General features: G+C 32.7%; 1 protein-coding gene across 2 annotated transcripts in view; it reads right to left on the reverse strand.

Moving 5' to 3' along the window:
• Positions 1 to 25,220, reverse strand: part of LOC144365869 (uncharacterized) — a 546,961-nt gene that overhangs the window by 509,761 nt on the left and 11,980 nt on the right. The window lies entirely within an intron of this gene.

Genomic DNA, 25,220 nt, shown 5'->3' on the forward strand with positions numbered 1-25,220 from the left:
ATCTGTCCAGTGGTGAGAGAGGTGTGTTGAAGTCTCCCATGATTATTGTATGGTGGTCTATTAGATTCTTGAACTTGAGAAGAGTTTGCTTGATGAACATAGCTGCACCATTGTTTGGGGCATATATATTTATGATTGTTATGTTTTGTTGGTGTATGGTTCCCTTGAGCAGTATGTAGTATCCCTCTTTATCCCTTTTGATTAACTTTGGCTTGAAATCTATTTTATTTGATATGAGTATGGATACTCCTGCTTGTTTCTGAAGTCCATATGAGTGATATGATTTTTCCCAACCTTTCACCTTCAGTCTATGTATGTCTTTTCCTATCAAATATGTCTCCTATAGGCAGCATATTGTTGGATCTTGTTTTGTGATCCATTCTACTAGCCTGTGTCTCTTAATTGGTGAGTTTAAGCCATTGACATTTAGGGTTATTATTGAGATATGGGTTGTTCTTCCAGCCATATTTGTTTATTTATGTTACTAAATCCATCACTTGGAGAATGAACAATAGGTTACTGAATGATCAATGGGTTATAGAAGACATCAAGGAGGAAATTAAAAAATTCTTAGAGATAAATGAAAACACAGACACAACATATCGGAATCTATGGGACACATTGAAAGCAGTTCTAAGAGGAAAATTCATTGCTTGGAGTTCATTCCTTAAAAAAAGAAAAAAAACAACAAATAAATGATCTCATACTTCAACTCAAAATCCTAGAAAAAGAAGAGCAAAACAACAGCAAAAGAAGTAGAAGGCAAGAAATAATTAAAATCAGAGATGAAATTAATGAAATCAAAACAAAAGAAACAATTGAAAAAATTGACAAAACTAAAAGTTGGTTCTTTGAAAAAATAAATAAAATTGACAGACCCTTAGCCATGCTAACGAAGAGAAAAAGAGAGAGAACTCAAATTACTAGCATACGAGATGAAAAAGGCAATATCACAACAGACACTTCAGAAATACAGAAGATAATCAAAAATTATTTTGAATACTTATACTCTAATAAAATAGAAGATAGTCAAGGCATTGAGAAATTTCTTAAGTCATATGATCTGCCCAGATTGAGTCAGGAGGATATAGACAAATTAAACAGACCAATATCAATTGAGGAAATAGAAGAAACCATCAAAAGACTACCAACTAAGAAAAGCCCAGGACCCGACGGGTATACAGCAGAATTTTACAAAACCTTTAAAGAGGAACTAATACCAATACTTTTCAAGCTATTTCAGGAAATAGAAAAAGAGGGAGAACTTCTAAATTCATTCTACGAGGCCAACATCACCCTGATTCCTAAACCAGACAAAGACACTTCAAAGAAAGAAAACTACAGACCAATATCTCTAAAGAATCTAGATGCAAAAATCCTCAATAAAATTCTGGTGAATCGGATTGAAAGACATATCAAAAAAATTGTGCACCATGATCAAGTAGGATTCATCCGTGGGATGCAAGGCTGGTTCCATATATGGAAATCAATAAATATTATTCACCACATCAATAGACTTAAAAATAAGAACCATATGATCATCTCGATAGATGCGGAAAAAGCATTCAACAAAGTACAGCATCCCTTTATGTTCAAAACTCTCGAAAAACTAGGGATAACAGGAACATACCTCAACATTGTAAAAGCAATTTATGCTAAGCCTCAGGCTAGCATCATTCTGAATGGAGAAAAATTGAAGGCATTCCCTTTAAAATCTGGAACAAGACAGGGATGCCCTCTCTCACCACTTCTGTTCAACATAGTTCTTGAAACACTGGCCAGAGCAATTAGACAGACGAAAGAAATTAAAGGCATAAAAATAGGAAAAGAAGAACTTAAATTATCACTATTTGCAGATGACATGATTCTATACCTAGCAGACCCAAAAGGGTCTACAAAAAAACTACTAGAACTAATAAATGAATTCAGAAAAGTGGCAGGATATAAAATCAACACGCATAAATCAAAGGCATTCCTGTATATCAGTGACAAATCCTCTGAAATGGAAATGAGGACAACCACTCCATTCACAATATCCTCAAAAAGAATAAAATACTTGGGAATCAACCTAACAAAAGAGGTGAAAGACTTATACAATGAAAACTACAGAACCCTAAAGAGAGAAATAGAAGAAGATCTTAGAAGATGAAAAAAATATACCCTGTTCATGGATAGGCAGAACTAACATCATCAAAATTGCGATATTACCAAAAGTTCTCTATAGGTTTAATGCAATGCCAATCAAAATCCCAACGGCATTTCTTATAGAAATAGAGAAAGCAATCATGAAATTCATATGGAAAAATAAAAGACCCAGAATAGCAAAAACAATGCTAAGCAGGAAGTGTGAATCAGGTGGTATAGCGATACCAGACTTCAAACTATATTACAGAGCAATAGTGACAAAAACAGGATGGTACTGGTACCAAAACAGGCAGGTGGACCAATGGTACAGAATAGAGGACACAGAAACCAATCCACAAAACTACAACTATCTTATATTTGATAAAGGGGATAAAAGCATGCAATGGAGGAAGGATAGCATCTTCAACAAATGGTGCTGGGAAAATTGGAAATCCATATGCAACAAAATGAAACTGAATCCCTTTCTCTCGCCATGCACAAAAGTTAACTCAAAATGGATCAAGGAGCTTGATATCAAATCAGAGACACGGCATCTGATAGAAGAAAAAGTTGGCTACGATCTACATACTATGGGATCGGGCTCCAAATTCCTCAATAGGACACCCATAGCATAAGAGTTAATAACTAGAATCAACAAATGAAACTTACTCAAACTAAAAAATTTTTTCTCAGCAAAAGAAACAACAAGAGAGGTAAATAGGGAGCCTACATCCTGGGAACAAATCTTTACTCCTCACACTTCAGATAGACCCCTAATATCCAGAGTATACAAAGAACTCAAAAAATTAGACAATAAGATAACAAATAACCCAATCAACAAATGGGCCAAGGACCTAAACAGACACTTCTCAGAGGAGGACATACAATCAATCAACAAGTACATGAAAAAATGCTCACTATCTCTAGCAGTCAGAGAAATACAAATCAAAACCACCCTAAGATACCATCTCACTCCAGTAAGATTGGCAGCCATTATGAAGTCAAACAACAACAAGTGCTGGCGAGGATGTGGGGAAAAGGGTACACTTGTACATTATTGGTGGGACTGCAAATTGGATCAGCCAATTTGGAAAGCAGTATGGAGATTTCTTGGAAAGCTGGGAATGGAACCATCATTTCACCCAGCTATTCCCCTTCTGGGTCTATTCCCTAAAGACCTAAAAAGAGCATGCTACAGGGACACTGCTACATCCATGTTCATAGCAGCACAATTCACAATAGCAAGACTGTGGAACCAACCTAGATGCACTTCAATAGACGAATGGATAAAAAAAAAAAAATGTGGCATTTATACACAATGGAGTATTACTCTGCATTAAAAAATGACAAAATCATAGAATTTGGAGGGAAATGGATGGCATTAGAGAAGATTATACTAAGTGAAGCTAGCCAATCCCTAAAAAACAAATGCCAAATGTCTTCTTTGATATAAGGAGAGTAACTAAGAACAGAGTAGGGACGAAGAGCATGAAAAGAAGATTAACATTAAACAGGGATGAGAGGTGGGAGGGAAAGGGAGAGAGAAGGGAAATTGCATGGAAATGGAAGGAGACCCTCAGGGTTATACAAAATTACATACAAGAGGAAGTGAGGGGAAAGGGAAAAATAATACAAGGGGGAGAATGAATTACAGTAGAGGGGGTAGAGAGAGAAGAGGGGAAGGGAAGGGAGGGGAGGGGGGATAGTGGAAGATAGGAAAGGCAGCAGAATACAACAGACATGAGTATGGCAATATGTAAATCAATGGAAGTGTAACTGATGTGATTCTGCAATCTGTATACGGGGTAAAAATGGGAGTTCATAACCCACTTGAATCAAAGTGTGAAATATGATATATCAAGAACTATGTAATGTTTTGAACAACCAACAATAAAAAAATTAAAAAAATAAAGAAAATGTGGTATGTAGACATAATGGAATATTGTGCAGTCATAGGAAGAATGACATTTATGATTTTTGCTGGTAAATTGATGGGTCTGAAATCATTGTAAGTGAAATAAGCCAATCTCAAAAAATCAAAAGTCTAATGTTCTTGTTGATATTCAGATATTAGCACACAGCAAGGTGGGGAGTGGAAGAATATAAATTCAGTGGATTAGACAAAGGAGTATGAAGGGAAGGGAGTGTAAATAGAAGTAGGGAAGTCAGTAGAATGAATCAGATATAACTTTCCTATGTATTCATATATGAATACACCAACAGTGAAATTCCACATGATGTACAACCACCAGAATGGGATCCTAATTAAAATGAGTTATATTCCATATATGTATAATGTGTCAAAATATAGTCTGCTATCATGTGTATGTAAAAATAACAAATTTTTAAAAATTAAAATAAGATAGGATGGAGAGGGGTGAGGATTCTTTAGGGAGAAATTATGTGGGCAAAATGGTCCAGAATAAGAGAAAGCATTGTGTATTTAAAAAAGAAGAAGAAAAAAGAAATCTCTTAGGTTTTTGTCATTTAAAAATAAAAGTACCAACAGTTTCTGCAGCAGGTATGTGTTCTCCTAAATATTAGAGACACTTAATTTTACTTTCTTTTACTAATCTTGTGTACCTAAAGATTCAAATGAATTTTCTGTATCTATTCTTTCTTTTCAAGCTCCTGAATGTTTTTCTGTCCCCCCAAACTATTTAATGTAAGATAAAATCAATACAATATGCATCTTTCTCTTTGACTACTTCCTTTATGCCTCAAAATCAGGGAAAGTTTTATCTGATAACACCCAATTTTGTTACTTTTGTCCATGTTAACAAAGGCCAAATTTGCAGTAACTTTCTCTTTTAATTTGAGGTACAATTTATATACTATAAATATACATAATTCGTAATTGTAGAATTCCATGAAATTTGACAATTACAACAATTTATGAATAACCACTGGCCCAATAATGATAGAAAACTTCTTTGAACTCACTATTCTCCTGTCTCAGCCTGGAGAGCCTCTGGGATTACAGGTGCAGCGCACCACCCCACCTGGCTTCCATTATCACCAAAAGCTTCCTCTTTCTCTTTCTATTCAAGCATAATTACTTAGAAACAAATATTGTTCTGATTTTTATAACATTAGTTTTGTGTTTTAGTCAGCTTTTTCACTGCTGTGACTAAAAAGTCTGACCAGAACAACTGAAGAGGAGGAGGAGTTTATTTGAGGGCTCAGGGTTTCAGAGGTCTGAATTCATAGAAGGTTGGCTCCATTCCTCAGGGCTCAAGGTGAGGCTGATTATTGTGGCAGGAGAGGGTGTCAGAGACAAGCAGCATACATCACAGTGATCGGAAAGCAGAGAGAGAAACTCCACTGTCCAGATACAAATATATACCCAAAGTCACAAACTAATTCCCACCTCCTCCAACCACATCCTACCACTTCAGTTACCATTCAGTTAATCCCTATCAGGGGATTAAATAATTGATTAAGACTCTCACAACCCAAAATTTCTCCTCTGAACCTTCTTGCATTGACTCACACATGAGATTTTGGGGGACACCTCACATCCAAACCATAACACTTCGTATTATTTCTCATATATATTCGAGGCTATTGAACTGATAAATTCCATGACAAGCACAGAAATTTTCCTCTTAAAAAGGGCCTCCACCAATGGGCAATTTTCTCTGCACCTTTGCACTATAGATTCCCAAGGGAGGTGTCACTGCCATCCAGGACAGTTCAAAGCAATGATTCATTAACCATTCATGAAATTTATTTTATTTAATTAATTTATTTATTAATTTATTTATTTAATTTGCTCCTTTATATTGCTGAGTATTTATTGCCATTATTTATTCATTGCCATATTAATGAACACGTTTTTAATTTTCATTTACTATGAATAAAATAAATATAGCATTCTTTTTGTATTTATATTTCTCTTGAATACATTTCATGAGTGGCTAATGAATCATTCCTTTGAACTGTCTTGGATGGCAGTGACACCTCCCTTGGGAATTTCTGGTGCTAAGGAGCAGAGAAAACTGCCCATTTGGGGAGGCCCTTTCTAAGAGGAAAAATTCTGTGCTTGTCATGGAATTTATCAGTTCAATAGCCTTGAGTTCAAATGTTGGCTGCCTGGAGGTGGAAAAGATATAGGCACAAGCTTTAGTTGGGCTGTTTTCACTCATAAACTTTGTTTTTGTTATCTTGAAGAAGTTTTCTCACAATAAATCCTTTTGATGTTTAAACCTGTATAATAAATGCACTGAGCCTGCTCATGGCCAGTCTTTCTCTCATCAGGAGTTTGGTTGGTCCACTGAGTCCCACTTTCTCTATAGTTTGTGTTTGTTTGTCTTTTTTCTCAATCATCTTGCCTCTCACATTCAGAAAACTGAATAAATGTCACTTGGGCCATGGCAAGTAAATGTCTAGAAATGAAATTTGGGGTTCACAATGTAGAACTTATTTTAATTTTATAAGAAATTACCAAATTGTTTCTAAATTGTTTTACCATTTTACACATTCACGAGTAATAAGAAAGTTTGAACTTTCCATACTCTCTGCAATCTTTGTTCTTCTCAATCTTTTTAACTAATTGAGTATTAAATCATATTTTATTTAATTTTTTAATTTTATTATTTTAATTGTATTGTCATGATTATATTGAATACCCTTCTATATGCTTATTGGTCATTATTTTTCATCTCTTTGTTCAAGTGTCCAGACTAGTCTATTCATTATTTATTGACTTGTTTGCCCTTATGATCAACTTTTAGAATACTTCTTATATTCTAGATATGTATTATTTATATATATTTATAACTTGACATATACATATAACAAATATTTTCTTCTAGTCTTTGGGTTGTTTTTATTTTCTGAGAGGTGGGAGGGAAAGGGAGAGAGAAGGGAAATTGCATGGAAAGGGAAGGTGATGCTCAGGGTTATACAAAATTACATACAAGAGGAAGTGAGGAGTAAGGGAAGAATAATACAAGTGGAAGAAATGTTTTACAGTAGAGGGGGTCGAGAGAGAAGAGGGGAGAGGAGGGGAGGGGAGGGGGGATAGTAGAGGATAGGATAGAGAGCAGAATTCATCAGACACTAGAATGGCAATATGTAAATCAATGGAAATGTAACTGATGTAACTGATGTGATTCAGCAATCTGTATACGGGGGAAAAATGGGAGTTCATAACCCTTTTGAATCAAACTGTGAAATATGATATATCAAGAAAGATGTAATGTTTTGAATGACCAACAATAAAAAAAATCTATATTTTTGTACATGTGCACATGCTTTCTACAAGTGAAAATGTTGCATGTATGGTATGTGAATTTTAAAATCTATGGATATTTCCAAATGGGAATACAAATTTTTTTCTGATCACACTTGAGTATATGAGCGTAAACTTTTCACATTTGTGACTCTGAGTGATATTGAATTTTAATAAAATTTTATAACAAAAATTAAAAAAATAGATCTTTTGATATTGTTGTAAGACCACATTTATCTACTTTTTTCCTTTGCAGTTGGGGCTTTTTAGAGATTTTGCTTGTTTATCATTGTTGTTTTTTAATTTTTTTGTTTTGTCTTATCCTAGGAATCTTCAAATATCCAAAGCCACATTAATATTCTCCTTTTTCTAGAAACTTTATATTTTAGTTCTAAATTTATATCTATGATACATTTTGATTAAATGCTTTTATGGTGTGGCATAATAGTAGAGTTTCATTTTCCAGTTGTCCTATGACCATTCATTAAATATTTTCTTTTCTTTTATTAAATTAGATGGTACATTTGTCCAAAATTGATTGACCATGTATGCGTTAAATTATGTTCAATAAACCTATTTAACTATCAGTATCTCTACAGCACATCTGTCTTCATTATGGAAGCTTTCAGTTCTTCAGCATTTGTTTCTTTTGTTTTGGTTTTGGTTTTGTGGTACCAGGGATGAATCCAGGGGCATCTAACTACTGAGCTACATCCCCAGCCCTTTTTATTTTTTATTTTAAGACAAGATCTCACTAAGTTGCTGAGGTTGGCTTTGAACTTGTTATCCTCCTGCATCAGCTTTCTGAGTCACTGTGATAATAGGAGTGAACCACCAAACCCAGCAGCATTGTTCTTTCTTGAGACATTTTCGTGGCTATTCTCAGAGTCCTTTGCATATCTATATGAATTTCAGAATCAACTTAAGAGTTTTTACAAAGAAAAAGAAATCCTACTGTGATTTTCTCAGGAGTTTATGGATTCTATGAAATTGGTGAAGAACTGACATCTTAACACCATTGAATTCCAATATATGAACATGGAATATTTCATTTCTCCACTTATTTAGTTCTTCATTTGCAGCTACTTTCTTATGATTTATCTTACAGAAATATAGCTAATTTTATTACTGAGAATAAATGAATTAGTTCTTTAAAAGAACATATTTGGCCGGGCACGGTGGTGCACACCTGTAATCCCAGCAGCTCAGGAGGCTGAGATAGGAGGATCAAGAGTTCAAAGCCAGCCTCAGCAATGGTGAGGCACTAAGCAACTCAGTGAGACCCTGTCTCTAAATGAAATACAAAATAGGGCTGGAATGTGACTCAGTGGTTGAATGTCCCTGAGTTCAATCCCCAGTACCAAATAAATAAATAAATAAATAAATAAATAAATAAACAAACAAACAAACATATTTGGTTTAGGTTAATTAAATTAATCCTTTGATTAATTTTAATAGAAAAATTTTTTAATTGAAAGGCAAACTTGGGAGTCATTTGATTAAATATTTACCTTGAGCTAGAATCATTTAATAAAGATATAAATCATTCTTCATAGTTATATTAAAATTGGTCTTTCTCATTTGTCCTCAGTTGCAAAGACGGGAAGAGAATTGCTAGAAACTATTCTTTTGATGGAAGGAGTGGTTCTAGAGGGTCACGGGGCATATTATGAAGGACATGCCCACTTTTGTGTTCAGTTTTCCAAGATATTAATGATGTAGGAACTGGGTATTTTAAAAGGACTAATATAATTCACATAATATAATGATAATCTTTGGGTTTTATACTAATGTGTCTCATATATATTCATTTTGAATGCTATGATTATAAGTACCTTTGGAAAATAAGGATCAAAAAGATTTATTGGATCATGTTAAATTGATACTTGCATAGACTTTTCTCAGATTTTACATGTTAGGAAGAAAAAGCATCTAGAGAATGGACCACTTAAAAATAAACAACATAGAATTTCTGGGGTATAAGAGTCAACTGTATCTATATAACTAATATCTATAGATTGGAGTCACAAACTTTCTCTGTAAAGGACATGGCTTTGGAAACCATGGCTCTACTTGGCTGTCATAGCATGAGAGCAACCACAAGTAATATGCAAATGAATGAACACTAAAAGCACTTTTTTCACTAAAACCTCATTCACAAAAATAGACACTGGGCCAGATTTAATTCATAGCCATTAAGTTTGCAAGATCTTGATCTAGATTAACTCCCTAAAAAAATGTGATATACATTATTGATACATATTACATATGTATCACCATACAGAGATACACTCACACATAAAATATTATACTGAGTATTTCAGGGACAATGTTCTGAAAACAAAAGAAAAAATCATAAAAAACTTACCTTTCATTTCTTTTTTTTCCTATTATATGATTATACATGAAGTCATTTGAGCCATACCAAAGATATTACATTTATTCTTTGTGGACATTTTGTTATCTTTCAACAAACTAGATATACTATATATATCTACTATATATAATATACTCATTGTTTCTATGCTTATAAATCAGATAGTTTATAAATATTCATAGATGCAGACTATTCCCTACAGAATTATCTCCAAAACAATAATTATGCAAATTACTGATTGTCCAAAGCACTTAATTTCTTAGCAATATGCAATCTGAGCTAGCCTACAGACAAGTTAATAAACAGTCTTTAAAATGAATGATAGAAGTGTCTTATATCTGTAATCAGTGATAAAGTTTAAAAAAACAATGAACAATCTTAGAGGCAATTTTTAATTTGATAAACACATAATAAAACTCTTACTTCCATAAAATATATATTATAAACACTGCAAATAAATTCAGCATATCACAAATGCTATCATGTAAAAACATCTCTTTCAATTACAGTGAAAAGTCATTTTCTATCAGATCTTACCCCCAAAGTACTGCTTACCTGTTTATGCATTTAACTGCTCTGAGTTCTTAACCCCACTAGGATGTTAAAATATTTACTTGTGTGTTTTTTTTCCCCTGCATCACAAAGGTTGCTAGTAAAAGCTGACTTAGTCAGTTTGAACTGCTATGACAAATTACTGGCAACTGAGTGTTCTTTAAAAAACAAAACAAGGATTTATTTTGCAAGTTCTGGAGGTTGAAACTTCAAAATCAGGTTAGCAGCATGGTCAGGTTCTGGAGAAGTGCTCTTCTAGAATGCAGACTGCAAACTTTTCACTGTATCATTACATGGCAGACATTTGGAAGTATATTCATTAAAACACCTGGGGACACTGCCATTAAGACTTAATTTACCCCTATTTCCTAAAAGCCTCACCTCCTATCATTACCACTTTAGGTGGTAGGGCTTATATATTTGAATTTAGGGAAAACACAAAACAGCCAGAATATAAGTCTCATTGTAAGTGTCTCCCCATACTAAATGTCTTCTCTTTGCACGAGCCCTGGAAGACTTTGAATTACCTAGGTTAATCAAATATAGAGGGCATGTCATTATAATCACAATAACATGAACAAGAGTTTTCAGACAGTAAAAAAAAAAAAAGAAAGAGATGATTCAGAAAGTTTCATAATAAAACATACTTTAGAAAATACCAACATCCTTCTTTCAGGAAATTTATTATAGAGATGTTATGATCATTATTAATAATGCTTTGTTGGTTTGGCTCTTCTCTCTTTGTTTCTTGACTTTGGTTGCAATGAAAACAACTAAGCAGAGTTGATTGAGTAGCTCAAAACTTTGCTCAATTACTATTTCACACCACAAGTATCCAAAGGACTAAACATGTCCTCTGTCTCCAGGAGCTTATAGTCTGGTGGGCAAAAGAAAACTATACAGAAAAAATGAATAACACTAAAAGTTTTAAACAAAAATTCAAGATAATAGAAAACTAGCAGAGGGAGTTCATCATTAATTTTAAAGTGAAGAGAAATGTGTTGTTTATAGAGTTTAGAAAAGACTAATAATTAAGCATTTATTTTTGTTATTGAATAGATCTGGGTTTCTTTGCCATAAAGTAATTGAATTTTTATTTAGAGATATCCCTATAAAGCTAAGTATATAAATAAGGGTAAAACTAAGTATGTCATAAAAATTGCAAAAACAAAAGGGGGAAACAAATTGGAGCACATGTTGAAGAAACAATATTACAATTAGTCATAATTTATCAAAAAATATTTGAGAGGCTTTATGAGACAGGTCTGTTTGCTTGGCTTAAGAATGCCTTCAAGGAGCTTATATTCTAGTGTGAGAAAAGTGACAATAGAATTATAAATACATGAAATGATTTTCATTATTTACAAGAACTATAAGGATAAGCTAAGATGGGATAGAAAACAACTTATGCAGTGGGGGAGGGAGGAGGGTAACTATTTTAGCTTTTGGTGTCAGGAAAGGCCTCTGAACAGACAATTGGACCAAGATTTCAAGGATGAAAAATGTTGCAGCCATGCATATATCTGGAAAAATCTTTCCATGAAGATGGAAAAAAACAGCAAGTGCAAAGGTTTCTAGGTCAGGATGTGTTTGGCATATTCATATCTGAGATACAGAAAGAGAACTCCTGTGAATGGAACATAATTCCTCTTGGAAGGGAAGGAAGTAATGGAAAATGACACTGGAGAAATATGCACAGATCTATCATGCAGGAATTCTGCATGCCATGGTAAGCAGTTTGGAGTGGGAATTTATTCTAATAATGGTAAAAAGTCATGGGGGATTGTTAAGAAATAAATGAGTAATAATAAGCTGCCCTATAATATTAATGCATAAGGCACAGGACCGAAATTAAATTCCAAACATAGAGCAAATTCAAACAAATGTAAAGAAAATAAAATCAATTACAAAATAAATGTTATAAAACAACATAAAGAGGGAAGCACACTATTTCACTTACTTATTCAATATGTATTTTATTATTAAGTTTTTATATCAGATGTTGTGTTAGATGTAGGAATGCAAGTAAAAAATTAAATTAATAAATAATACAAAATCCCAGCCTTCAAATTTTTGAAGTTAAAAAAATGTGTGAGTGTGCATGAGAAATCACAATACAATATAAGAAATATTACAAAAGATGCATATATATGATTTAAGGTAAAAGAATTAAGCAGAAAAAAGGAGTGTCTAAACTTGCCTAGGTGTGGTCAGAGAAGATTTCAAAAGAGTAAAATCTTAGAAGAAGCACTAATTTAAAACAAACGGATAAAAGTTAAGCACATTCCAGGTAGAGGACGTTTATTCAAATATTCATTTAACAATAATATACCAACAAAATACTTTGAGCACTTATCCTATGGTCTGGAAGAATCAGGTCAGAGGCATGGATGTAGAATACCATGAAACAAACTGCAAAAGTTTCAGTCCCAGCAAAAAAAAAAAAATGGTATGCATAATGAAGGAAATAACCAAGATTATGAAGTTTATATGCCAAGTAGAGAATCAGAAGCCATTGAAGGTTTATAAGAAGAAAGGAAACTTTATCAGGTTTACATTTGAGAAAGATGATTTGCACAAAATTCCTTAATCAACTACTGATCAACTTTTAAGCTAAGAAGAATAAAGATAAATATTAAAAAATAAAACATTTACAAAATAACAACAAAAGTACATGTATTCTTTTGTTGTTATTTTGTAAATGTTTTATTTTTTAATCTTTATACATGTACTTATCATCCTCCACAGATGTTTCTAAATCTTTCATTGTTTATGAATTTGAGTAATAATGTCCAGTATAGCTAATTTCACAAAAAGAGATTCAACAGGAAAAAGGCAAGAGAATACAATGGGAAACAATTCAGATACACCAAAATAATTCAAAATCAACTAATAACATGCTTGTTCTGACAGTGGCTACTGAAGTTGAAGCTATTTTCTATAAATATGTTTATTCCCACATTTAAATTTAAAATGGTAAATTAAAGAAATAATATTATCTTATTATGGCACTTTTACCCATAGATATTATGATTGTATTTCTAGAAAATAAAAGCATTTGCTTTACAGGAAATCAATCCATGTTGAACATTTGCTTATCAACATACATCCTCCATCTAGTCTAGTCCTATCAGTTTGTTTAATGAATATGAACAGACATATTCCATTTCTTTTGTTCTGCTAATTCTCTTTTGTGTGATCTTATTCTCTAATTTCACTTCCAACTGTCAAGAAAGAACTAATGTCCACCCCTTCATAAAACATTCTCTAGTAGAGGAGGTTGTTCTTGAAATTAACCCACTATTTTATTGTTATTTTATCACTATACCTATATGGCAATTTCTAAATGCAAGAACAATATCACACTTTTTAAATTCCCATAGTACCTAACATAATGCTCCATTGTAAGGAGTACACCATAATTATTAATACAACAAAAGAAGCAAAGAAGCATCTCAAATAAGGGAAGAAATGATGGATTATTCAATAAATGCCACTGAAAAGTCATCTAGAAAAATATAATATTACAGCTATGCCGCATATTCTACATCAGAATAAATTACATATAGATCAAAGACTTAATTGTTAAAGTAAAAATATAAAAATATTAGAAGTAACCAAGAAGAATTGTTTTCATAATCTTGGTGCAAGAGAGGCCCATTTAAATATGACACACAAACTATGAATCAAAAGAATGATGGGTTCCATAAAATAAAAAAAGTTTTTATACAATTTTACAGAAAAAATACAATAAGCAATGTCTAAAGAAAAAATGACAAGATAAATATTTTCAACCCCTATCACAAACCAGTAAACAGTAAAGATCACCTACTATTTGATAATAAATTACCTGATAGAAAAATAGACAAATAATATATAGAGACTCTTTGAGGAAAATGAAATAAATTTTAAAAACATGAATAAGAGAATAAGAGTGATGAAAATCAAAAACACACAAATCTATCATTCTTTACCTAGCATATGGACAAAAATACAAAATATTAGTAATACTGTTTGGCCAGGCAGTAGGGAAACATGCATTTTCATATGATACTAGTCAAAGTAAAAATTGGTACAATCTCTATAAAGGATAATTAGACATTATCTGTCAAAATTACAGAAGCACATACCTTTAATCCTATAACTTCACTTCAAGGATTTCTCTCAAAGATATAATTATTTGTAAGTGAAAAGACAAATATAAATTATTATTCACTGCAATATGATTTGGAATAGATTAGAAACAAGCTAAATGATCATAACAGATGACTGGTTAGAAATATTACAAAATACCCACAAAAGGAAACTTTTGTTTACAGCCATTATGAAAAAGAATATATAATTAGATTTTGGAATAATCTGCAAGATACACATGTGAAAGGGAAAGATTCAAAACCTACCATCATGTGTGGAAAAAGACCTACATAACAGAGATATGGTGAGAAAAAAACCCACACTGCTTTTATCTGTATAAAGAGCTGTGTGAGTATACACAAACAATAGGTATTATTTGCTGCCTCTGGGGATGGGAACAGTGGTAAAACAAAACTTTTCATGATATTTTCACTATAAACATAAAGTACTTTTCATACTTTTCAAATTGTGGGCTACTTAATTATTTAAGACCAATATTCAAAATCACATTTTTTACAAGTCTTCCACCTCAGCAACTGTGATTGATTCATAACTTAAAAAGTACTTTCTGATTAAATAGGGAAAATACCCAAATAAAAACAATGTCCCATACTTACTTAATATTTTAAAGCTTTTAGAATATTTAATATAAGTTATTATATTAAAGTAAAGAAACAGTTTCTTGATGATCTAAACATTATTGACTACATGTGAGTATAGTTCTTTATGCTTAATTTCCAATAAAACTGTCCTAAAAAAGTAACATTAACTTCAAGTATTAGGAAGACACCTCCCTACAACCATTCACCTTAAGCACCTAAGATTTCATTTAAGATTATTTAAAGCTACAATATATTTAAGAAACACAATCTTTTAAAAACATATCTGCCAAATTAACACTTTGTTATACTTTCTTCTGTTTTTTCTTAATTCTAGAACACGTTTTTGCTTATTTTACCTTTTAATTAGAAAACCCAAGTAAATTCTGGATGTGAAGGCTTAAATTTGTTTTTATAGGGAGACATACTATTTTATTCTCTAGCCATAAAACAAAATCTACTCCTTCCTAAATAATGAGCTAGCAGCCTATTTTGAGGATCATACACAATAATGAACATATTAATGAAAAAGGAAAGTGCTCCCTGTCCAATTTACCCTTTCGTTTAAATTATGATTATTTCCAAACAAAATGTAACATCTCACAATTTTCAAGACTACCACATAAATTCCAGCTTATAGAAATTCTGTAAATTACACAAACACAATTTTTAATAACATAAAAATTACAATTAGTGATTCTGTGTCAATTACAGTAATACGGATATAGAGCATTTATTCTCTCAGAGGTCCTAGTTTGGAACCAAAATACATTATTTTGAGAACAACTACAATGGCTCTGTCCTCAATTTGTTAATTAGAAATAAGTGAAGTATAATCTTAAGACTTTGTTTATCCCTCAGTCAATAAAACTTTGAAATCACAATGGAATTCAGAGATGACCAGCTTTAACAAGAGAATCCCCCTGGTGTTCCACACATTGTGTGCCATATGTTATTAATGAGAAAATGATGGATTTGGGAATCTGTTTGAATTCCAGCTCTGCCACTTAGCAACTGTGCGACCTTTGGAAAAGTTTCTCTCCTTCTCAGTCTCTTATCTGAAAAATAGGGATTATAATATCTATGGCTTTTGTGAGAATGATAAATACAAAAAATGCCTAGGAACTCAAAAACAATAAGAAGTATGTTTTTATTACTTTTCTTTAGTAAACCAAACAATAATATTCTTGGGGGAAATTTTCTACTTGATCTTCAAATCTGAGAAAATAATACTATTTATTATAGTTATCAGTTATTATGTGACTTAAAATCATAAGCTATAAGGATACCATTACAGCCCCTGTTAAACAAAGGGATGGAGAAATGTATATGTGTGTGTGTGTGTATATATATACACACACACACACACATTATATCATTTGATCCTCAGGATAAGCTATGTAACATCAGTAAACTAGTGTCAGGAATAAGTATTCAAAGCTGAGAAAGCTTATGTGACTACATATTACACACTCTCTCTAATGGGCAGTCTCTCCAATCTCTAAACACTACATGAAATATCGCCATGGTAATTATCTAGTTTAGCATAATGATAGATCATTAAATTATAGCATTTAAGAGAGCATGGTCTAAATTTCTGTTCAAAAAATTATACTTACACTGTGATTAAACTAGATAAATATTTTAGTTTTATAAAACAGTATTATATGGAGTTTAAATTAATGTGAACTATTTTTTCTTTAGAAAACCTCTGAGGTGCCAAAAAGAAGATTATTTAAATTGTATAGTACAAGTCAAACTGGTTATTTTTGTTAAAATAATTTCAATAATAGTAAATAAATAGGTTAAAAGATAGTCATTAAACATTATATTTGCAAAAATAAGGAAAAGGGGCTAATAATACTGTCATAGTCATATTGTCAAAAATAAAAACATTAACATTCCTAAAAAGATTCCTTACAGGGCTGGGGATGTGCTCGCCTGGCATGCGTGGGGCCCGGGTTCCATCCTCAGCACCATATACAAAGATGTTGTGTCTGCCGAAAACTAAAAAATAAATATTAAAAAATTATCTCTCCTCCTCTCTCTCTCTCTCTCTCTCTCTCTCTCTCTCTCTCTCTCTCTCTCAAAAAAAATTCAATCTCTCTCTCTCCTTCTCTCACTCTCTCTTAAAAAAAAAAGAGAGAGAGAGATTCCTTACCTACCTACATGGGAGATTGTACTGGTCTATGGCCCTAATCCAGTCATGTGTTAATAAATGTTTTATAGCCAGCTCCCTAAGGTGGGAAATAGCTCTAATGTGTAGCATTTGCCAATTTACATGGTATAAATACTCCCACTCAGAACTGATTTCAATGTATAACATGAAGTTTCTCAACATGGAGTTAGGTAGAGAGGTGAAGAATCAGCTTAAGAAGGCATGATGAGCCAGGTAGAGGCCACCACTGCCCAAAACCCTGAGTCAAATCTCCAGAGAGAGAACTCAGAAACATGTATTTTTAAAAAGGTTCTTCAGTTATTTTTTATTTTGTGGTTTGCATTTTTTTAATAAAACATCCAGGAGAGCTTTCCAGGTTGACATGTTTTACTTATGTATACATTTAAATCTTTTAATTTAAGTAATTTAATGGTACATATTAATGAGGTTCTGTGTAATATTTCAACACATACATGATCAAATCAGAGTAGTTAGCATTTTCTTCTCCTTAAAATTTCTTTGGAAACTTTTAGTTCACCAATTCTAGATCTTCATATAATATAGAGTAAGTTATTATGAACTACAGTTATCCCTCAGGGTTACAGAACATCAGAGCTTCTTCCTTCTGTGTTTTCATTCCCTCTCATCTAATTTACCTTTTATCCACCTTTATCAATAGTTCCCAACCTCTCGTTATCATTATTCTAAATTCAAATTGACTTCTTAAAATTTCTACATGTGAATAAAACCATGAATAGGATCATGTCTCTCTGTTCCTGGATTATTTCATTTAAAATGATATCCCCTGGTTTCATCAATTTTGCTGCAAATGACAGGATTTTGTAGTTTTTATGGCTTAATAATATTCCATTATATATAAATACCACAATTTGTTTAGCCATTCATTCATTGATGGGCACCTACATTGAATTCAAAGTCAACTTATTATGAATAGTGCTGCAATAAACATTGGAGTGCAGGTATCTCTTTAGTATGCTGATTTCATTTCCTTTTGATATATTCTGAAAAGTGGGATAACTGGATGTTACAGTAGGTCTATTTTTAGTTTTTTGAGGAACTGTCATACTGTTCTCCATAAAATATCACTAATTTACTATCTTACAAACAGAAAATGAGTGTTTTTTTCTCCACATCCTGGCAGAATTTGTTAATTTTTTTTAATAATAGCCATTCTAAGAGGGGCAAGATGATTCTCATTGTAGTTTTTATTTATTAAATGATATTTAACATTTTTTCATGTATTTCTGGGTCATTTGTATTTATTATATTAAAAATTATCAATTCAGGTCATTTGCTCATTTTTAACTGGATTACTTGCTTTTTGTTATAAATTTTTGGCATTTCATGTATGTTCTAGATATCAATCCTTTGTCAGATGAGTAGCTGAAAAATATTTTCTCCAATTCTGGAAGTTTTCTTTTCACAGTGTTGATTGTTTCCTTTGCTGGGTATAAACTTTTTAGTTGATGTAATCACATATGTCTATTTTTTCTTTTATTTCCTGACTTTTGAGGTTATATCCAAAAATCCATTGCCTAGACCAATGTGTTAAAGGGTTTCCCCTATGTTTTCTTCTAGTAGATTCATAGTTTCAATTCTTATAGTTAGGTTATTAATGCATTTTGAGTTGCTTTTTCTACAGTTTGAAGGTAGGAGTTACATGGCCATTTTCTGTATATATATATAACTAGTTTTCTCAGAATATTAAAGCCTGTCCTTTCTCCAAGGTATGTTGGAGAATAAATTGGTATTGGTAATTTATTCTTAAAAATTATATATATATATATTTTTTTTAAGAATAAATTACCAATAAACGCAGAGGTTTATTTCAGAGATCTCTGTTCTGTCTCATTGGTCTATGTGTCTATTTTTATGCCAGTACCATACTATTTGGTTACCATAGCTCTGTAATATATCTTGAAATCAGGTATCATGATGACTCCAGCTTTGTTCTTTTTGTTCAGAATTGCTTTGACAATCTGGGGTCTCATGTTCTTCCATATGAATTTTATGACTGGTTACTTTTTCTATTTTTGTGATGAATATAATTGGTATTTTTATGGAGAGTACATTGAATACATAAACTGCTTTGGGCAGTATGGCATTTTAACAATATTAATTTTTTAATATTGTTTAAAAAATAATTTTTTAAATCCATGAACATGGGGGGGGTCTTTCCATTTTAGGTTATCAATTTAATTCATTGCAGATATATCATTCACTTTTTGTTGATTAATTTTATTATAAGCTTTTGGTTTTTGTAGCTATTTTGAACTGATTTCCTTCTTTTGTTCTCAGTAAGTTTGTTATTGGTATATAAAAATGCTATTCATTTCCATATGTTTATTTTGTATCCTAAAACTTTACTAAATTTACTTATGAGTTCTAATAGTCTTCTGGTAAAATCCTTTGGTTTTTCTATGTGTAGAATCTTATCTTCAAAAAGTGATAATATGTCTTCCTCTATTCCTATTTATACTTTATTTTTTTTCTTTTTCTTAATTCTTCTATCTAAATTTTCTGGTGTTATAATGAATAAAAGCAATGAGAGTAGACCTCTTGGTATTGTTCTAGATTTTAAAGGCAATACTTTCAGATTTTCCTAATTCATCGTGATGTTGATTGAGAGTTTGTTACACACAGATTCTATCATGCTGAGGTACAGTCATTCTATGCCTAATTTGTTCTACACCTTCTTATCATGAAGGACATAGAATTCTAACAAATACTTCTGCTATGTCTAGTGAGATGCTTAAATTATTTTATTTTATTATTCTGTTGATGTGATATATTTATTAATTTGAGTACATTGAACCATCCTTATACCCCTAGGATAAATAGTCACTTAATCATGGTGAATAATCTTTTTGATGTTCTATTGTGTTCAATTAGTTAGTATTTTATAAATTTTTACATCTTGTTCATCAGGGATATTGGTGTATACCTTTCTCTCTCTCTCTCTCTCTCTCTCTCTCTCTCTCTCTCTCTAATATATATATATATATATATATATATATATATAAACATATATATGTGTGTATGTTTGTGTGTATACACATATCTATAAGTACATATATTTCTGTCTATATATGTATATATATATATATTTCTATATATCTCAATAAATATATATACATATCTACATAAACATAATATAAATAGAGATTAAATATATAAACATATTTTTTTCTTTTTAATTTTGTTGCTGTTGTTTTTGTCATTGGAATTATTGATGTGATGTTGTGTTCTTGTCTGGTTTTGGGATCAAGATAATGTTGTCCTAATAGAAATTTAAATTTCTTCTCTTTAAATTCTTTGAAATAGTTTGATAAGAATTGATAAGTGCTCTTCTGCCGCAGTCCGGCTGCAGCAAACTAACAGGGGGCGGGGGGGGGGGGGGGGGGGGGGCCGGGGTGATGAGCAACTTGTGTAGATTGATACAGCAGGAATGGGAGCGGTTTATTGTAGGACCGGAAGGGTATATATATTACTGAATACACAGCTTATGTTAATTAGCATAAACTAGATACAGCAGTCAACCAATAAGGAATCTCCATACTTAATGCCTCGCTGGAGTTACTTCACAAATAATTCCCTTTGGCAAAATGCCAGGCGCCATCCAGACTTGTTTACAGACTCTAACATTTGCCAGGCACCATCCTGACTTGTTTACAGACTCTAACATTCTTCTTTAAAAATTTGGTAAAATTCATCAGTGAAGCCATTCAAGTCCTGGACTTTTCTTTGTTGGGGTACTTTTTATTACTTATTCCATCTCATTACTCATTAATGGTCTATTCAGGTTTTTTATAGCCTCATGGTTCACTCTTGATCATGTGTATCCAGAAATTTATCAATTTCTTTTATGTTTTCAAGTTCATTAGCAGATAGTTATTCATACCTCAGTGATTTTAATATGGCCAATCTATAGCCAGATTTTAGAATCATTGGTCTGGCTACTGGAGTTTCTGAGGGAGAGAAAGCCAATGCTGCTGGGTGCAGTGGTACACACCTGTAATTAAATTGTCTTGGGAGGCTGAGGCAGGAGGATTGCAAGTTCAAAGCTAACTTCAGAAACTTAGTGAGTCCCTAAGAAACTTAGTGAGACCCTTCTCTAAAAATATATAAAAATGTCTGGAGATGTGGCTCGGTGGTTAACAAACTGGATTCAATCCCTAGTACCAAAAAAAAAAAGAAAAAGAAAAAAAGATGGGCTGGAGATGTGGCCCAAGCGGTAGCGAGCTCGCCTGGCATGCGTGTGGCCTGGGTTGGATCCTCAGCACTACATACAAACAACGATGTTGTGTCGGCTGAAAACTGAAAAATAAAAAATATTAAAATCCTCTCTCTCTCTCTCTCTCTCTCTCTCTCTCTCTCTCTTTAAAAAAAAAGAAAGAAAGAAAGCCAATACTTGTTTAATAGCTTCTCCTGTGTAGCACAAAACCAGATGAAGGTGATATTGGTATTACTGTCACCCAATAAAACCCCATATTATTCTTATTCTTGTGGTAAGAATAAAAATAACTTGCTTTTAAATTAAAGCAAACTGTAAGTCATCTCTTTGGTATATCAGTACTTGTGAACCCCAAATATTAAGGTTTTCTGATGACATTTAAAAAAATGACTCCCTCTGATTAAATAGCTGCTGAAATCCCCCGTATTTCTCATAGAAAGTATCTAAGCTGCTCCTCTGCCTCCAAGAGGAGGGCAGCTTTATGATATTTCAGTATTGATTGAACACATTTATGAATCACTTATGAATTCACTTCTTGATATCAAATTATTCAAATGAATCCAACAAAACTCATGACATTCCCTTTTGTACTTGTCATTAATTTTATATGAACTAATTATATAATTTTATTTTCTATATAAAAAAAAAGAAAGATTGGTATTGATAATTGTCTCTGTCTGGGTCCTCCTGAAAGCCTGAGAAAATATTTGCAGTAGATAGTCTATTTGAAAAGAGATCTCAAGGAACAGGAATGAGGAATGGAAGAATGAATAGGGAAGGAAGGAACACAAGTGAACACAAAATGTGTTACCTAGTTAGAAATATTTATGGTTAATAATCAATCAACTTTGTGAGATGTTCTGAGATGCTTTATGGACATGCATTTCATAATTTCTCACCTGGAATTAAAAGGAGGAAGCATTTATCTATCAGGTCTGTTCACATTTGGCCAAGAATGGCCCCATGGGCATTAACTCCATTGCACCATAAAAACTGTAGGGGCGGAAAAGTTCATCTGGGGGCTCACAGTTTCAGAGGTCTCAGTGCATAGACAGCAGGCTCCATTCCTCAGGGATCAGGGTTAGGCAGGACATCATGATGGAAGAGTGTGGTGGAGGGAAGCAGCTCACAGAATGATCAAAAGGGAGAGAGAGAAAGAGAGAGAGAGAGAGAGAGAGAGAGAGAGAGAGAGAGACAGACAGACAGACAGACAGACAGACAGACTGGGAGAGATATCTCCACCTGCCAGATACAAATATAGTTCAGTAGGACATACTCTGGTCTGTGACTGTTCTCTGGTTCCAAGATCTTACTCTTTGGAGTTAGAGACTTCAAAATCTAATTCCTTCCTTGAGCTATCAAAGACACCCTATGTCAATCCACAGATATTTTACACAAGATTTCAGTGGGAGAAAAGACAATCTTTCTTATAAAGGAATAACTTTATTTATGTTTTAACTTTGTACCCTGTAAAACACATCAAATAAAAGCACTCCTGGGGTCATTCTGATTGGCTCTGTAAAGGCATTAAGAACCCAACAGAGAGTTTCTATCAGTCTCTCTGATGGAGGAGGAATGAAGAGAAGGGACAGAGAAAAAAATAGACTAATGCTGTATATTCTCAATAAGGCCTCCAAAAAAGCAGCCACCAGAAGAAGCATCTTCTTTAAATAAATAAGTACCAAGTCCTGAAGCAAGAAACTAGCTTTAAAAATGCTTTACCATCCTATTTCTTTTTTTCTAAATTTGTTCTTTTTAGATATGCATGACAGTAGAGTATATTTTGACATACTATACATACATGGAATATAACTTATCCTAATTAGGAACCCATTCTTGAGGTAGCTATGGGAACCAACCTAGGTGATCTTCAACAGAAAAATAGATAAAGAAAATGTGGTATATATACACAATGGAATATTACTCAGCCATAAAGAAGAATAAAATTATGGCATTTGCTGGTAAATGGACAGAACTGGAGACTTTCATGCTAAGTAAAATAAATCAATCTGAAAAATACAAAAGCCAAATATTCTCTCTGATATGTGGATGATAACAAATAAGGGGTGGGGAGAGAATAGATGTTCATTGGATTAGACAGTAGAATGAATTGAAAATAACTTTCCAATCCTCTTTCTATCCTTAACACATTGCCTTAACCACAGAAACCAAGGTTACCTGGAAGGATGAGGAAAGAAGTATTTGTCAGATAGATAAGTAGTTTCCAACTTTAATGTATATCAGTCACCTGGAGCACTTGTTAAAAGATATTGCTGAGCGCATCCCCAGAGTTTCTGATTCAGTGAGTATGGGTGGAGCACAAGAATTAAATTTCTAATAACTTTCCCAGTGCTGCTGCTTACCCACAGGACCACAGTTTAAGAACCACTGAAATAGGACAACAGAAAGAAAGTACCACACCCCCTACCTGGATTCCTACATGCAAAAACTTCAGCTAGGGTAAGAAAGTAATTATAATTTTGAATTAAGATAGAAGTGTTTGTCAATACAGAGGCGTGGACACTTTTCATTACTAAATTGCGTGTCTATGAGTTACACACACTGTAGAAAACTCTAAGAGACACTATGCAGTACCACCATTGAAGAAATTCAAAGTGAATTGTATCTTACAATTATATTAATTACAAAGTTACCACACAGTTTTCTTAAAGCAATGAACCTTAGAAAATATGACTTCATATCTTAGAAAGATGATAATTGATTGTTTAATTATACACTCATTGACATACCAAGTTTTAGGGTTTTGCCCACCAAGCAACTCTAGTTTATTTACATTTTATAATAGCTAGGTTAAGTGAAAACTTCAGATATGTCTGGGAACCTGTGCTTTAGAAAACAACACTGATAATTTTCATATACACTAACATTTAAGAGTGTGTGCTTAATAGCAGAGAGAGGTCTTCAACTGCATAGTGCTTGTACAGAACTTCTTCCTACAGAGAAGTTATACTGTAGGGAACAAGAAAAGCCTTTGGTATAGTGCAAGCAGAAGAGTCAAGTGGTTAGGAAATGGGAATTTGCAGTTAGATTACTTAGGTTTAGCCGGCAGTAACCTTGGGCAAACTGTTTAATCTCTCCACGCTTAATTTTCTTATCTTAAAATAAAGATAATAATTTCTACTTCACAGTATGACTGTTTGGATAAATGAGATAATATATATGAATAAGAAGCATTTAGCAGAGTACCTGCCACATAGCAAGTTTTTAACAAATATTACTATTATCATTGCTACATCAGTCCTCTAGAGAACACACATATCCCACAAAATGGGCTAAGAAATAATCAGAATTTTCTAAAGCACTATACAATTGTAAAGACCATAGTTAAATTTACTTTTATTCTTTCTTTCACTCAACAAAAAATAAAATAGGTGAGTATGTTAGAACATCATCATGTATACATTTTGGACACAACTAACTTCTCAGAACCACAATTTTCCCATTCGTAGAATAGCAATCATAATGTAATACTTAAGTTTCAGGGTTGCTATAAGATTCGAAGTGATAGCATATTGCGAAGAGTTCAATATTAAGTCTAGATATAATTCTAGATATAATCAGAAGGTTGGAAACATCTTTTTTGCTCCTAGAACAGAGCTCCTAGGTTTTCCTGTGATGGCAACAGAAAAATTTCAGAAACCTCACTCTGGGCTGAGAGGAAAGAAAGATGCTCTTACCTCAAACAAATAATTTTTTAGGATACAAAATATAAGATGACTCAATCAAAATTCCTTCCTACCCCCAACTTTAGACAAGTAGTTAAT

The sequence above is a fragment of the Ictidomys tridecemlineatus genome, chromosome 8 (assembly GCF_052094955.1).
Source record: "Ictidomys tridecemlineatus isolate mIctTri1 chromosome 8, mIctTri1.hap1, whole genome shotgun sequence".
Classification (NCBI taxonomy): Eukaryota; Metazoa; Chordata; class Mammalia; order Rodentia; family Sciuridae; genus Ictidomys; species Ictidomys tridecemlineatus.